The sequence below is a fragment of the Capsicum annuum genome, chromosome 4, assembly GCF_002878395.1.
Source record: "Capsicum annuum cultivar UCD-10X-F1 chromosome 4, UCD10Xv1.1, whole genome shotgun sequence".
NCBI lineage: Eukaryota > Viridiplantae > Streptophyta > Magnoliopsida > Solanales > Solanaceae > Capsicum > Capsicum annuum.
In genome coordinates, this window is record NC_061114.1 from 78,142,235 (window position 1) to 78,155,770 (window position 13,536).

The following is a 13,536-nucleotide window of genomic DNA, read 5'->3' on the forward strand; positions in this document are numbered from 1 at the left end:
TATTATAGGAAGTTAGTATGAACATTAGGTGAGTAATGAGGTTAGTTAGTTAGAAGTGACATTTTTCATTATACAACTGTCACAAGAAGCAAACAATATCTATAAATATCATCTCAGAGAAGCTCAATGTAATTGAAACAATTGAGTTACTGAAATTTTCTCTCCTTTTAGATTTTTCCTCTTCTCTATTTCTTCCTAGTTAGTCAATCTAGTGCAGAGTTTTAATAGAGGTTAAGTGAAGTTCAATGAAGGCTAAGTCCAGATCTAATATAATACTTGCAAATTTATTGATTTTCTTTGAATTCTTAGCAATGTCCCTTTTACATATAAGAAATTAAAGAAAAGTATATCAAGAGAACAACACTACCATTGATACGAGCAGTTCCTTGTATATACATCTCTTAGATATCACTAGGATGACGTTAGTTTATTTTAATGGAGTGCGATATAGATCATGGAGCAGGGGCATTATGCGAGCCCTTGTCGAAAATAACAAATTAGATTTTACTGATGGAAGTTGTTGGAAGATAGATGTGAACTCATCTCAATTTTGATAATAAAAAAGGTGTGATGACAAGATGACATTATGGGTATTGAATTCTCTAACTAAAGAGATATTGGATAATGTGTAATATGCTAATGCTTCTGTATAACATAGGAAGGACCTAGAAGATGGAGATTATCAAACCAATGGAGAAAAAGTTTATTAGATTCAAAAGAAAAATTTGTGATCTTATTTATGAAGTTTGGATATTACTATTTACTAAACAAGGGAGAAATGATGGAAAGAACTGAGTCCTTTGAGTCTCAAATATTAGTGCAACTGCACATACGTGTGTGGAGCAAAGGAGAGCATGCATAAGGAAGAAAATGATAGACATCAACTTCATTTTTTTATGGAATTGAATGAAGCATACACTTTTTAAAAAGGTAGTATCCTCATGATTAATTCATTTCTTTCTGTGGAACAAACATTTTTCCAAAGAGAAATAAGAAGGTTTAAACTAGGTAGTCAGAAAATAATGAAATCAATCCCATTGAATGTGAACACTTTCAAAAATAAAAGTACAATGAAAAAGACCTTCAGAAAAAAATTGATCAACATTCATCCAAAAAATAACAATCACAACTACACATGAAACCATTACTATCAGGAAGTAGCAATATTAGAAATGTCTTAACTTTTGACTTTTGTGAGAGTCTAAGACACGCCTAGAATAACTATTACACTTTGTGTCATTATCCCCAAATCAATTCTCACAATAATAGTCAGAACTGCATACTAAATTCTCATAACAATAGTAAGAACTATATTCAAAACAATAATCAAGATTCAAGGGAAAGAGTATTGTGGCTAATGTACATGATATAACAAGTAACATGATATCTGATCATGGAGAAGAACACTCAAAAGGTGATGACTATTAGAATGATATCATCATGGTCAGATTATTAATTTAGTACAATATTTTCAAATTTAAAATACAAGAGAAGATCACCGTACATTAAATATCAATGTTGGTTCCATGGACTTTGAAGGCATTATAATTTGTTCCTTATATATTAATTTTGACAATTCTTTATGTAAGTGGGATATTTTATAGGAGTCCACCACAACAACAAGGACCTTATTCGATATGAAATCCTTGTATAAGGAAAGTGAAGAAGAGCAAGAATAAATATAAATAACAGTAAAGTAAAGCCACGAGATATTAACCTGAGAACCTCTTTACTCAAGAGAGTATAACTACGATCTTCCTCGTGAAATTTCACCAACAACTTCACTAGAACAAGAGCAATGGTTTTATTACAAACTCTTTCTCATAGTCCTATGGTTAATCTCTTAACCTCATTCCCTTAAACTAATTACAACATTGAGTCACCTCTATAGTACTCCTACAATATCTTAAATCATCAAAAAACTCTAGCTAAGCACCACCGAGCTAATCCTAGCTCACTCTATCAACTAACTATAGTTAATCCACTTTGGCTAACTCTAGCCCAATTGCTCAACCTCTAGTTGATCAACTCTTTACACAAAAAGATTTTACTACAAATGAAACCTACAAAATCTTTACGAATCAAGAGTAGGTTTACAATTTAGAATAAAATACAAGACTCAACAATGAGAAACTAAGAATAATTTTTGTTGTTGGAGAACAAGTAATAATCTGAGGTGATTTTATACACTTTTTTTATCATTGTTCTAGCTTATATCTGTCTTTTTTAGAGCAATTCGTGTGATTAACGTGTTGATATTGATATAAATAAGCATTTAAGTATCCAAGTATGTGATTAGAATGTCCAAAGTATTTTTCAAACAAGTTTGTATTTAATTGAGTCATTTAGAGTTCAACCCAGAAAACTAGTTTTACTAACTTGAGCTAGGTGTGTGTCTAGTTGGTTTCGGTGGATTCTAATATTTTTAATTTATTTCAAATATTTTAAATGTGTAATTATGATTGGAATAACTTGTTTTTAATGCACAAAGTTTAATTTTATTAAGTTAAGAGTCGGAATAATAAGTGGAAGATCATTGCGAATTTGTCTTATCTTAGCTCTTATTTTGATTTGTTGTTAAGAATAGTGTGTTGTTTTGATCTTTAATATGTGGTGTGTGATATTGTAGGAGTCTTCATGAATTAAATACGGTGATATATTAATAATTTAAAGGCCGAAAATTTATTAAAAATACACTACAAAAGGCATGGACAAAGAATAGAATGTTCTACACTTAACCAAAATTTTGGAACCAAATTCCAGTGAGTCAATGCGTCGCGTCGACATTTTCAGGACAACGACGCTAACTTGACACATCGCACTGATGTGTTTAAGCACGGAAATTTAAATTCCCTTGCCGACACGAATTTATCCCATCATATAAATAATAAGTTGACATGCACGGGTGGAAATCTTCTTGGATGGTGTGCTATTCTTAATCCCACAAGAATTGGGTTATCATATTTTATATATGGTGGAAAACAGCTGGTTACAATTGGGATTTTTCTTGGATAACAATGATTAAGACTTGAAAACTTTAATTATTATATAAGGACGCGTAATTGAAGACGGTGCTGAAGAGTGGAGAATAATTCGGAGGCTGCTACACAATTTTATTAGGTTTTATTATTCTTTTAGCTTTTAATTTTTCATATCATGTATTCAATTATTTAGATCGTGATTATGAATATTATTGGCTAAAAACCTTCTTTCTGGGGTTAAAGTCAAGAATATGAGTACTATTATTTTGGATTAATTTCGATTAATTTTGCTTATCATTGTTGGTTATTTGTTTATTCTTATTTTAATTATTTTAAGGATTCGCGAGCCTTTGAATACATATATTGTCAATATTTTGATCTCGGGAGAGAGAATAGGGGGATAGAACATAGAAATAAACAAAGTTTAGGTTTTTATTCTTTTATAAAATAAAGAATTAAACTTAGCGTCTAGGACAGGTATGTACTTAGATGCCTTACTTGATTCATACATAGGATGATAGCATTAATTAACTTAATTGCATTATTACATTCTCTCTCAACGATATAGTTGTAATGTCCATATTAGGTAAAAGATTAGAGGTTGGGAAACCATGATCAGACAATTAACCCTACGAATCAACAACCAAGATAAGCAAGTTAACAAAAGAAATTCAATAACATAGTATGATTGTTCGAAGTGCTTTAACCCTAGGTTTTTCTCCATTGATTGTTTCAACTATTTTTATTAATGTATATTTACTTTTTTTTTTATTCACAAAATTAAAACTCTCTTTTTGGTTATCTTTGCATCGAATAAATCTTAGAAGTTAAACTAAAATTAAATCATTGTTAAATCAAGTCACTATGGAATCGATACTTGGCATTAATTAGGCAACTTTACTGCTTGATAAACCACGTACACTTGCATGTGCGCTTGGGCGTTGTTAAATTTTTTACGTCGTTGCCGGGGACTTGTTATTTGGCATTTGTTTATTTTAGTTTTACTTTTGGATTTATTTGGTGTCTTTATGCTTGGTCTTGGTTTTATTTTTGCAAAAAATAGGTTTACAAAGTAATAAGCTGGCAAGGGATTGAGACTTAGTTAAACCTGACCCAGAACTCGAGCAACTTTACTATCAACGTAGGAGAGAAGCAATCCTTCTCCCCATAATTTCTAAAATTCAAGAAGGCCAAGAGAATACTATTCCTATGGTTGAACAACAAGCAGTTGGTAGGAAGGTTAGGGAAATGGCAATCCCACTTCCAATGAACTTGACTTCCCCAATTCAAAGACCAACAATTAGGGGAAATTTCAAGTTGAAACACAATATGGTACAGCTTCTTATTAGCAGTGGACAGTTTGCAGGGCTTTCACATGAGGATCCACAAGTCCACTTACAGACTTTCATTGAGATTACAGATACATTCACTCCAATCGGGGTGACTCCAGATTATGTGAGGCCGACACTATTTCCCCATTCACTTTTAGGGAAAGCTAAAAGGTCATTGAATGTGGAGTTGGCCAATTCAATCACATCATGGGATGACTTATCCAGAAAGTTCCTCATCAGATTCTTTCCATCAGGAAAGACTGTGAGACTTCATAGTGAGATAGTGAGCTTCAAACAGAAGCATGATGAAAACCTTTATCATGCTTGAAAATGCTTCAAGGCTCTTCTTCAGGAGTGTCCATATCACCAACAGTTAAATGAGGTACTTGCTCACACTTTTGTAGAAGCTCTTGATCACAATACGAAGATTTTACTAGATTCAACTGCAGGTGGTCAAGCGTTAAAGCTAACTTATGATGAGTCATACACATTGCTGAACCGCATAGCAAAGGAAATCCAGATTGGCATTTAGATTCTAGAAATGCCACAAAAAGAAATGTAAGTGTATTGGAGATTGACCAATTTACAGCCTTATCAGCACAGGTTTTAGCACTACAAAATTTGATCAACACATCATTCAGCAACATGAAATTGGGAGCAACACAACCTGTAGCCACGGTCAATGCCATCCAACAAGCCACAGGTTGGTGTGAGGTATGCAGAAATAATGGCCATTCAGTTGCCATGTGTACTTCAAATTCGAAATCTATTATGTATGTAGGCAATGCTCAAAGGCCAAATAATGATAATGCCTACAACATGAAATGGAAAACTCAGCTACCAAATCAGTCACGGAATGCCCCACAACCACAGATCCAATCAAATCAGTCAATGAGCAACATAGAGGAGATGTTAAAAAAACTTTTAGTTGGGCAAGCACAACTATTTGTGGACATAAAAAGTCAACAGATAGAATTACAGAATCAGAAAGTGTCGTAGAGAAGCTTAGAGTTGCAAATTGGGAAGTTACAGCAAACATTAAATACTAGGATGCAAGATGATTTTCTAGCAGATACAGAAAATCAAAAGCAGGTTATGGCAATCACCTTGAGGAATGGTAAAGAAATTCAAGTGGAGCCTCCCAAGAAAACAAAGGAGGTAGATGCTGATATGTTGACCCAATAGGCAAATGACAGTGTTACTAAAAATTCAATAAAGTCTGAGTACTTGAAAGAAAAAATTGTTGAACCAGAGAAGAAAAGATGTTGTCGTTACCCGTTTCTCGAAGGCTAATAAAAGCGAAGGAGGATGTAATGTTCAAAAAGTTCTATGACACATTCAGAGAGGTTCATATTAATTTATCTTTTCTAGATATTATGCAGTGTATGCCCAAGTATGCAAAGTACTTGAGGGATGTGGTGGCGAAGAAGGTGAAACTGCAGGATGGGGAGCTATAGCACTCACTGAAGGGTGTAGTGCTGTGATGACACAAAAGATCCCCAAAAATTTGAAAAATCAGGGAAAGTCTGCTATTCCCATTCAAATTAGGAGTAAAGAGGTCCATGCACTGAGTGATTTGGAGGCAAGCATAAATTTTTTGCCCCTATCATTGTTTAAAATATTAGGCTTGGGAGAACCACGACCTACTATCATGGTGTTTCAGCTAGAAGATGGGACATTTACACATCCAGATGGAATAGTTGATGATGTCCTCATAAAGGTTGGTAAATTCATTATACCTGCTAACTTTATTATTCTTGATTTTGAGGTAGATGAACAGGTACCAATCATATTTGGGCATTTATTCTTAGCAATCGGGGGGGCCTTGATTGATGTTAGAGAAGGCACGCTCAAGATGAGGGAAGATAATGAAGAGGTAGTATTTGATGTTTACAAAGCACCCATTGTAAAACTCCAAATTAAAGATTTGTGTATGATAAATGCTATTGAAAAGGAAAAGTGTGGGGTGGTTAGTCTACTAAAAATCTTTTTAGATTAACTGATTGAGCGACCTAAGATAAAATCACTATGTCCCAATATGAAAAGGTTGATATGAAGAGAGATGGTGACTTTGAGAGTGCAAACTCAAGAGGTCTAAAATGAATAAAAAAAATATTTCACAAAAGGGAGTAAAAGGGTGAAGTAATATAGTTAAGTTGATATGGATCGTGTCGCGACACTAAATTAGGCGCCGCTTGGGAGGCAACCCAAGTTAATTAGGTATATTTTCTTTTCAGTTTTTTTAGTTTTTACTTCACGTAGTTTTTGTTTTTTGGTTGAGTCACAGGTTAATGGAAAGTCTGAGTACCATAAACTTGAGCCAAGAAGCATGACAAAGACTGAGTGTGGGTCCCATGGATCTCATTCATATGTAAAGATGCTACTAGCGAGGCCTAGAGGCCTCAGGGAGTATTTCTATCTCTTACCTTTAAATTCTCTTTAGGGACAAAGTAGATTTTTAAGTGTGGGGTGGGAAAATTCTCAAATTTTTGGCTCAATTTACAAAAATTTAGGTTAGGAATAAGTGGGATATTCTTGTTGGTTCTATTTTTTATTACATGATGCAAGTGGTTTTGTTGGTAAAAGCATGTCGATTGAGTGAATCACTAGTTTTGAGACTCTTAAGCTCATGTTTATGACTCTTGTTCATAGTGGCTTAATTTTGAATTTGTGCTATTGTTTGGTTGGAAGTCTATGATGATCCTATTGAGTTGAGAATGTGCCATGTACGTGTGAGAATTTGTTGTATATTCCTTGTTGCATGTGATGTCTAGAACTTGCCCGGTGTGTGTGTGTGAAGTGAAATAAAGAATGTGGGTTTAGGAGATGATTTAGGCATTTCTTTGATAGCCTAGTTTTATACTTCTTTTTGACCTATCCTTGTTCTTTATCCTATTTAATCCCCATTGAGCCTTTAGCCTTTTCTTTGGTAACCACATAAGTAGCATAATCCCTTCTTTGATAGATCTTAATTTGATCCAAAAAGCTCCTAAGTGTTTTAATAAAAAAAATATTTTTTTAGTAAGGAGTTGAGAAATTGAAGAACAAAAGGTGAATTTGATACCCCAAGGTAATAGTTATTAGTATGGAAAATTGATGTTTGGTAGATTGGTGTGATATAATTTATGCTAAAAATATTCCCATGATTATGAAAAAAAGAAAAAAATTAATTCATGTGGTGGTAAACTATGTGTCCACCAAGTATTTGTAAAAATGCTTAAAAGAGATGGGGTAAAAATAAAAGACAGGGGTGGATGAAAAAGTGTAATTTGGTTGTTGGAAAGTAGTTATAAAGGTATAATGTAGTATATTAAAGCGCATAGAGAGATTAATCACTACTCCCATATAGTTCCTACCCATCTCTTAGCCTATATTACAATCCGAAAAAGTCTTAATTGATCCTAAGTTTTACATTTGACTATTAGTGGAGCATTACACTAAGGGAAAGCCTATGGTTCATTTTGTGTAACTTGTGAATTCTTTGTGAGAGTGCGCGTAATTTGATTCTTGTACCCATTACGTTATAAATTGCATTATTGTGGGTGATTATGGGTAACTCTCTTGTTGTGAGGGCACATATTTGATGAATGTGGGTGATTTGCATTATGTCCTTAATTGAATGATAAGCATGAGTCTGCCACATAGGTGAGTCAATTCTTGAGGTTAGGATATTTTGGAGTAGTGTTCATGAACTTTCAATTGTGTAAATAATATTCTTAATGTAGAAACTTGCGTTCCGTGTAGTCATTGTAGTATTAGCTTGTGTGTCTTGCATTTAGCAGAAGTGTAGTGTCACCTCAGATTTTTATGCTTAGAGTAAAGAGTTGTTCGAGGATGAACAAGAGTTTAAGTATGGGGTGATAATCTGAGGTGATTTTATACACTTTTGTATCATTATTCTAGATTATTTTGCCTTGTTTTGGGAGAAATTAGTGTGCTTAACATGTTGATATTGATATAAATAAGCATTTAAGTGTCCAAGTATGTGATTAGAATGTCCAAAGTATTTTTCAAACAAGTTTGTGTTTAATTGAGTCATTTAGAGTTCAACCCAGAAAACTAGTTTTACTAACTTGAGTTAGGTGTGTGTCTAGATGGTTTCGGTGGATTCTAATGTGTTTAATTTGTTCCTAATATTTTAAATGTGTAATTATGATTAGAATAACTTATTTTTAATGTACAAAGTTTAATTTGATTAAGTCAAGAGTCGGAATAATAAGTGGAAGATCATTGCGAATTTGTCTTAGCTTAGCTCTTGTTTTGATTTGTTGTTAAGAATAGTGTGCTGTTTTGATCTCTAATATGTGGTGTGTGATATCGTAGGAGCCTTTGTGAATTAAATACAGTGATATATTGATGATTTAAAGGCCAACAATTTATTGTAAATACACTACAAAAGGCATGGGCAAAGGATAGGACGTCCTACACTTAATCAAAATTTTGGAAATAAATTCCAGTGAGTCTACGCGAAGTCGATGTATCGCATTGAAATTTTCAGTCCAACCAGTCCTGCGACTCTAACTTGACGCATTACGTCAATGTGTTTAAGAATAGAAATTTAAATTCCCTTGTCGACACGAATTTGTCCCATCATATAAATAATAAAGTTGACATGCACGGGTGAAAATCTTCTTAGATGGTGTGCTATTCTTAATCCCACAAGAATTGGGTTATCATATTTTATATATGGTGGAAAACAGCTGGTCACAATTAGGATTTTTCTTGGACAACAATGATTAAAACTTGGAAACTTAAATTATTATATAAGGACACGTTATTGAAGATGGTGCTGAAGAGTGGAGAATAATTCGGAGGCTGCTACACGATTTTATTAGGTTTTATTATTCTTTTTAGCTTTTAATTGTTCATATCATGTATTCAATTATTTGGATCGTGATTATGAATATTATCGTCTAAAAATCCTCTTTTTGGGATTAAAATCAAGAACATGAGTACTATTATTTTGGATTAATTTAGCTTATCATTATTGGTTGTTTGTTTATTCTTATTTTAATTATTTTAAGGATTCGCGACCCTTAGAATACGTATATTGTTAACCTTTTGATCTCGGAAGAGGGAATAGAGAGATAGAACATGGGAATAAACAAAGTTTAGGTTTTTATTCTTTTATAAAATAAAAAATTAAACTTAGCATCTAGGATAGGGATGTACTTAGATGCCTTACTTGCTTCATACGTAGGATGATAGCTTTAATTAACTTAATTAGATTATTACATCCTTGCTCAACAATGTAGTTGTAATGTCCATATTAGGTAAAAGATTAGAGGCTGGGAAATCATGATCATGCAATTAACCCTACGAATCAACAACAAAGATAAGAAAATTAACAAAGAAAATTCAATAACATAGTATGATTGTCCAAAGTTCTTTAACCCTGGGTTTTACTCCATTGATTGTTTCAAGTATTTTTATTTTCGCACTATTTACTTTATTTTTTTATTCACAAAATTACAAACTCTCTTTTTGGTTATCTTTGCATTGAATTAATCTTAGAAGTTAAGCTAAAATTAAATCATTGCTAAATCAAGCCTTTGTGAGATCAATACTTGGCTTTAATTAGGCCACTTTACTACTTGATAGACCATGAACACTTGTGTGTGCGCTTGGGCGTTGTCAGGTCCTTGTTGTAGGATGAATTAATTCTTGAACAACAATGGAGACTTTTGCTAAAAGATAGATCTATTTTTGGATTTGTAAAGTCTAGATTTTTATCCCACATATTTATGTATATATATGGAGCTTAGGGGAGGGAAACCCTTGAGTGTTTCTTATTGGTTAAGAGGGAAAGATCATAGTAATACAAGCTATCACTATTAGCGGCACTTTTACAGAGGTGGACAGCTGTTAGAGTTGACTTGTATAGAGTGGCCTGGTGCATGTACCTGGTCCCTATTAAAATAAGATCCCTCTAAGAAAGAGTTTCACTTGAATGAGAATTCCCTCTTGAATTATCATTTCAATCATGCAGATGTTCTTCATTCCCTTGTTCTCTATTCTCCATTCCCTTGTTCTCTCAGAGATCTTGATTCCTTTGTTTTCCTCAAGATAGGCCTAGTATGTGTCCCTATTTCTTTATTTGGTATCTTAATAAATTTTTCAAATTATCTAAATAAAGCATAGTATTGTAGTAAATATGCATCATCAATATAAGGATTAGATATTCTAGAAGATATCCCCACACACACTCGTTTAGTATTGTCAGACACCAACTGACCATGTACTCATACATCTTAGGTACTATCTCATTCAATAGGTTTGTTAATGATCAAAACTATGAGTATAATATTTTCTTATTGATGATGACAACCCGATAACCAATATAAAATAGGTTCAGAGAGTTTTTTATTACTAATTATCCCTTCTTCAGTTTCTCCTGCCATCTTGGAGTATCAGGTTCTTTATTATTTCCTATATCTCTAGAATCATTCTTATTAGTTCCCCCTATCATCATCTTCAAAGTGTACTATCTTATTGCTTTTCTAGCCCCTTTATGAGTTGACAATCATCAAAACCAAGAATAAGTTTGCCAATAATCAAAATCAAAACAAGACATTTTTCCCTTTTTGATGATGACAAACATAAGCCAACAGTAGACCACATTAGGATTTTTGATGATGAAAAACTTAAGCTAGCAGTGTACAATATTAGGATGTCCCCACCCCCCAAAGAAGCATTCATTTTTCTTTCCCATGTTAGCATATATATTCTCCCTATCTATTCCCCCTTTCGCCATAACTGTGGTTTCATAAATAGTTTCCTCACTCACATATTCTTCCCTCTTTTGTCACTATTACAAAGATTAACAGTAAACCGAGTAGAATTAAATAAGGATAGGATTCTTTTCAGAGACAGGGGATTAAGAGAAGCTCTTAGGAATTGATTTGAGGAGAAGAATCATGCGTTCATCAGAAACATCATAAGCCTTGAAGAGCTTGTCGATCAATTCAACAAGTTTAGTAATTTTTTATTCTAAGAACATCTATGGTACAAGGTCCTTCACTTGACCATGAGGAGTCATGCTACATGGCTTACTTAAGTTGAAAAATTTTAGTATGCTTTTAGACAAGGAAAGCAATGATGCGATCTACCTTTGTAATTTTCCTTTTTGATTTATGATCAAATCTAACACTATTGAATAATTGTCACACTATTTTCGTTTTAATAAACATATTCTTCTTAATCCTTGGGACCCCAAATTTACATGGAATTTTAAGGAACGCAAATATTTTGTTGAGCAGAAATCCATAGGCGAGGCATCAGGTCTCTACATTTTCAGCGACCCAATCCCTTCAGTAGGTGCCTCAAACATCTGATTAAGAACTTTTTCATCTAAGTAAATCTCCACCCCTACACGTGGGTAATCAAGTTATTTCTTTAAGAATAGAAGACCATCTCGACATAAAGCTCCACAACTTTATTTGTATGTAAATTGGGTAAGGTTGATCAAATAGATGCAACCACTTTATAAAGTCGACTATCGCCAAAAAGTCTACCATGCCTGACAGTTCTGTAAAATTAGATCAAATACTCCACCTTTAAGGGTAGTTTCTTTTCTTAAATCGTGTTTTAGTTGTTCCCAAATGAATTCTTTAGCTTGTATCTTAGACCTCGGACCCTTTTATGAGTATTTGTTCCTTAGAGTCAGACACAACATTTTGTGTCCTTTTCCTTGACTATGAAGTTGTCTTATCATCCCTCTTCTTCTTTTTTGTTCCAGTTGCAATTTTATTCTTAATCGGCTTGGACACATCTTTCTCATGTCTTTTCGACACACTAATAGCAATATTTTTCCTTTTTTTAAGTAGTCCTTATTCACATATATTCTCTACATATTTTTCAGACATCAAAGCATTCTGAACACATACATCTACACAAGACATTGATCTAGAATAGAGATAGCACCAGGTCCCTAATTCAGTTTCCTAATTTGTGTCCATTGTAGTTCCCAGATCTTTAAAGGGAATCGGGTCTCTTTATTGAACTCTGTTCCCATTTTACATTATCATGCCCCTCCTTTTTCTTTTTTTTGTTTCTTTTTCTATGAAGTTTTTATACTGAGGAAATTAATTTGAACTTCTATGCCTAAGTCTTAAACACAAACTTTTGAACTGGTCTTGCTACGTAGATCAAAGAAAGTATCAGAAATCCTTGAATATACTTCTTTTAACCTACCCTGTCTCTTTATGACCTATAGGCTACTTGACATTTACTTTCTTTTGTAGAAAACCACTTACAAGGTACTCATAACATCTAGTTTAAACTATTTTAACTCCATATATGAGGCAAATGCCAAGAGAGTTTTGAAATATCAAGTATGGTTCCTGCCTAAATTCGATAGATAGTTGAGGTTATCTTAAGTATGTAAAATCTTAAACTTCGAACTTGTATCCTTTACTGAGAATTTACCTTGCTTGTAACCAGGTCCTTGCCCTATTTCTTTCTTTGAGACACTTCTTAAGAGGGAGCACCTATAATATCATTCAGATTCTTAGAACCAAAAAGGCTCTTAAAAAGGTGCCAAGAGTCTAAAAATATGGACCAACATTATCATCATCATCTATTCTGACACAATCAACACCATTTTCTACTACAACATCATTTATTTCCATTTCCAAAGAAGGCACTTTGCCCTTGAAATGCCTTAAGTGAGAGAAGATCTTTTGTTCTTCCATTCATATCCCTTGAGAATCTATTATCTAAAGGCATGTTTTGACTCCTTCCTCTCACTCCTCCCTCCTCAATAGTTCATGTGTTAAACTTGGGAATTCATTTACCTTTAGTTCCTAAAGAGAAAATAGAGAAAGAACCAGACTTTTATTTGTCCAAACTGGCAACTTAACCTTTTTGGAAATGGGACTAGGTACTTTTGTGTTTACCTCTAATTTATTGAACTTTTGATATTTTCTTTCAGCAACACATTTTGATAGTACAAATCTTTCCAACAACATTTCTACCATGATGAGTATAGAGTCGACGGTTTGAGTTCGGTACATATTACTACAGAAGCTACTAAGAGCATTTTTGTTCTCCTTTTTATTCTTATAACCAAGACCTTCACCTTAAATGAGTCTTTGATTGGTTAAGCTATCAAAAACTTATGAAGGGGTTGTTTATTTAGTACATTTCTCAAAATCTATCTTGATCTTGACTAGGTTCAATCCCTATCTAGTTGCATATTTCCTTTAAGAGAAGCATTTAGGTCC

The 13,536-nt window shown here is 33.4% G+C and overlaps 1 protein-coding gene and 1 long non-coding RNA gene across 3 annotated transcripts in view; both read right to left on the bottom strand.

Moving 5' to 3' along the window:
- Window positions 1–2,365, bottom strand: part of LOC124898161 — a 9,644-nt gene extending 7,279 nt beyond the window's left edge. Inside the window, exon 1 of the long non-coding RNA XR_007054981.1 lies at window positions 1,718–2,365. This is a non-coding gene — a long non-coding RNA (uncharacterized LOC124898161). The remainder of the gene's footprint in view (window positions 1–1,717) is intronic.
- The window catches only part of LOC107867849 (agamous-like MADS-box protein AGL12), a 79,387-nt gene that overhangs the window by 35,555 nt on the left and 30,296 nt on the right, over window positions 1–13,536 (bottom strand). The gene's annotated exons all lie outside the window — the stretch shown is intronic.